The following is a 3528-nucleotide window of genomic DNA, read 5'->3' on the forward strand; positions in this document are numbered from 1 at the left end:
GAAAAAATGGGTGACAATGAAACCATTTTGCAACCCAGATTCCAGCCATTGTAGTCAAGAATCCCTCTGGTAACACGACTGGCCCAGGATGAGGCCCAACAGAGACCTCTGAGTGAGTGTATCTGTGCACACTGGGTGCTTGTACTGGGAGTGCTGACCTGGAGTCAGGTGAGCCAGTGCCGCCCATGGTCACACCCCTTAACCACACACACACACACACACACACTCACACTCACACACACACACACACACTCACACGGAGAAAGCTTATATTCAGTAAAAGAAAGAAAGCGAATATGGCCAATAGACAGAGGAAGTCAGAGCCAAGAAGTACAGAGAGCAAGAGAGTGAGCTTCGATGACATATCTTGAGTCCCTTGGGGTCCTTGAGGCCAACTTTACCCCCAGTATCTCATTTTGTAACTCCAGTAAGTCTTTCTTTTGCTTAAGTCTGAGTTGGGTTTGGGTCATCATAGCTGAGAGGTACAGGACGAACACATGCTTCTCCTTCCAAATCCTTGAGAAGCAGTGCTCATAGGCCTGGCTGTGATTTTCGGTTAAGTTAAAGGATTTTGGTTTTAAAACTGATTTTTAAAAAAGTAAAAAATTAAATCATTTGTATATGTACTTAGTAAACTTAGCATTTAATTAATTAATTAATTAATTGGTGGGGGAAGTAATTAGGTTTGTTTGTTTGTCTATTTATTTATTTATTATTTATTTATTTCTTCAGCTGTGGTTTATCGACATACAGATAGGCTGTACTCTACAGCAACAGGCCTGGAGACAGCTGCAGTAGTTGGGAAGAAGGAAGGGAGAGGATGAAGTGTTTGCAGCGACAGCCGAGTGGAGTGAAGGGAACAGACGTGCCCAATGATCAAGGTGGGAGTGAGGGAGGCCAAGGGGGTTGGAGAAGCAAGTAAGGGCCAGGGCTGGAGCCAGAGTCTGCAGAAACTGGAACCACTGCCCCCTGCCCTAACTCTGCTGGCTCTCTCCTGATCCCAGGCCAGGGCTGGGAGTTCTCTGGGTATCATTTTCTGCAGGAACTGAGTCGAGTACACAAAGGAAAAGAAGAAGGAAAATTGTCATCCTCTGTGTGAAGCTCTGGGGCCTCCAGTCCTGCCTGCAGCCCTCCTTCGTCCCTTGCTTGGATGGGGCCACATGATGGGGGACCCAGCTCTGAACTACTGCACCAAAACAGGGTCTTCCAAACAGCCATGTTTCACAGAGGCATTGTCTTCCCTGACATCCCAGCTCACCAGTGCCACGTTACAGCCCCAAGTGAGCACTACAAGTGCTGCTGGCCTAATGGATGGGTTGGGGAAGGCGGGTGGGACAGGGGCTGGAGGAGGGGCTCCGGGCCCATCATGGCCCAGGAAGGACCTGCTGGTGTTGGTGAAGGCAGACCCAGGGCGCCACCCAATCAGCACAATGACTACATCTCCCGTTTTGATGAAGCCTCGGGCCTTGCCAACGTTCATGGCCAAGTTCACCCAGAGGTCCATGTCCTCTGCCCAGGCCTCCTGCACTGGGTCCTTATACACCACAGGGAAGATCCTACGCCCCCGAAGCAGTGCTGCTCTGAGCAGGACGTGCGCTTCCGGGCAATGCTCCTGGACCAGATCGCCAACACCACGGTCGGCGGCAACCTCAGCCTGCAGCTGAGCCAGAAGGCGCTCACCACTTTCCTAGATGTGGTGCTTGTCCGGGGTGCCCACACCCTCAGTGCAATCGGATAGTGACATCACAGTCCTGAGACACCTGGAGAAGTTGGGCTGCTGCTTAGTCAACTGCCCACAGGGCATTTTAAACTGCATCAACAAATTCTGGATGTCCCAGGAGCTGGCTGGACATGGGGTCCCCATGCCAGACACCTTCTCCTACGGTGGGCATGAAGACTTTTCCAAAATGATCGATGAAGCCGAGCCGCTGGGCTAGCCGGTGGTGGTGAAGAGCACGCGCCGACATCAGGGAAAAGCTATTTTTCTCACAAGAGATAAACACCACCTCTCAGACATCTGCCATCTGACCTGCCTTGACGTGTCCTACCTGTTCCTGAAGGAGTCCTGTGGAAAGGATATCCGGGTGGTGGCTGTTGGGGGCCAGGTGATAGGCTCCATGCTTTGCTGCAGTACAGACAGATGGACGCAGAGCAACTGCTCTCTTGGTGGCCTGAGCGTCATGTGCCCACTGACGGAACAAGGCAAGCAGCTGGCTATTCAGGTGTCCAACATCACGGACACGGACTTCTGTGGCATCGATCTCCTCAACATGGACGATGGCTCCTTTGTGGTGTGTGAGGCAAATGCCAACATTGGTTTCCTAGCCTTCGACCAGGCGTGCAACTTAGACATGAGTGGGATCATTGCAGACTACACCGTGTCCTTGCTGCCCACCAGGCAGACTGGGAGGATGGCTGTCCTCCCAGGACTGTCTAGTCCCAGGGAGAAGAAGGAGCCAGATGGCTGTGCTTCAGCTCAGGGAGTAGCAGAGAGCGTCTACGCCATCAACAGTGGGTCCACCTCTAGCGAGCCGGAGCCTGAACTGAGAGAGCCGTGGGATTCCTCAGCGAGCACAGCGGGGCCCCGGCCCCCATGCTGCCGGACCCCGGCTACAACATTCACAACAGGATTGCTTCCGAGTTAACACTAAGGTAAATTCCTGCTCTTTGGCTGTGTTTAAACCAAATCCTACTGCTTCCCTAGTAGTTTTGAGCGAATAAAATCTGGACGAATGTGATTTCATTTGCAAAAAAAAAAAAAAAAAAACCAAAAACCTGGGGATTCTGGGTCACAGCAGTGATGGGGACGCGGGGGTGGTATCTGGCCACCTGGTGAGCAGACCTGCCAGACGTGGTGAGGACGATGTTGGCCCGACTGCAGCACTTGAAGGAGGCCTCCACAGCACCCACGGTGGCGGCTTCCGTGGGGTGGCTGGTAACGGGTGCCAGGAGGCTTAGCTCCTCTAATAATTGCAAATGGTAGATGGCGCCCTCTGCCTCACGGGCAAACAGGTGCTGCATGCAAACAGCCTCCAGGGGGCAGTCCCCTGTGGCCGTCTCTCCAGACAGTATGATGCAGTTGGCTCCATCCAACACGGCATTGTAGGTTTATTTATTTTAATGTTTTAAAAAAAATTAATGGAAGTACTGGGGTGTGAACCCAGGACCTCATGCATGCTAATCACACACTACCACTGAGCTGTACTCCACCCCTAAACTTAGCATTTTAAAATGACCGTAAGCGTAGCAGAGAGCTTTGGAGCATGGGGAACGGATCCAGAGTGCTCTTGGGCTAAGCTGAGTCCCTTCACTTAACAGCATACGATTTTGGTGAATCACTTAATCTGTTAGTGTCGTGGAAAGATAATAATACAACCTGCCTCAGATCCTTCTGAGGATTAAACGAGTTCATATTAGCAAAACACTTAAAATAGTGCTTGGCCCATAGCAAGCGCATGTTAGGTGTAGTGCTAGTCTGGATTCTTTGTAAATTACTAAAGTTTTCCTTTTGGGGTCTCAGGTGCAGAG

General features: G+C 51.4%; 1 pseudogene; it reads left to right on the forward strand.

The window, feature by feature from the left end:
* Window positions 1–1366: 1366 nt before the first annotated feature.
* LOC102523702 lies at window positions 1367–2656 on the forward strand (annotated as a pseudogene).
* Window positions 2657–3528: the final 872 nt, after the last annotated feature.

This window comes from Camelus ferus, chromosome 2 (genome assembly GCF_009834535.1).
Source record: "Camelus ferus isolate YT-003-E chromosome 2, BCGSAC_Cfer_1.0, whole genome shotgun sequence".
Lineage (NCBI taxonomy): Eukaryota > Metazoa > Chordata > Mammalia > Artiodactyla > Camelidae > Camelus > Camelus ferus.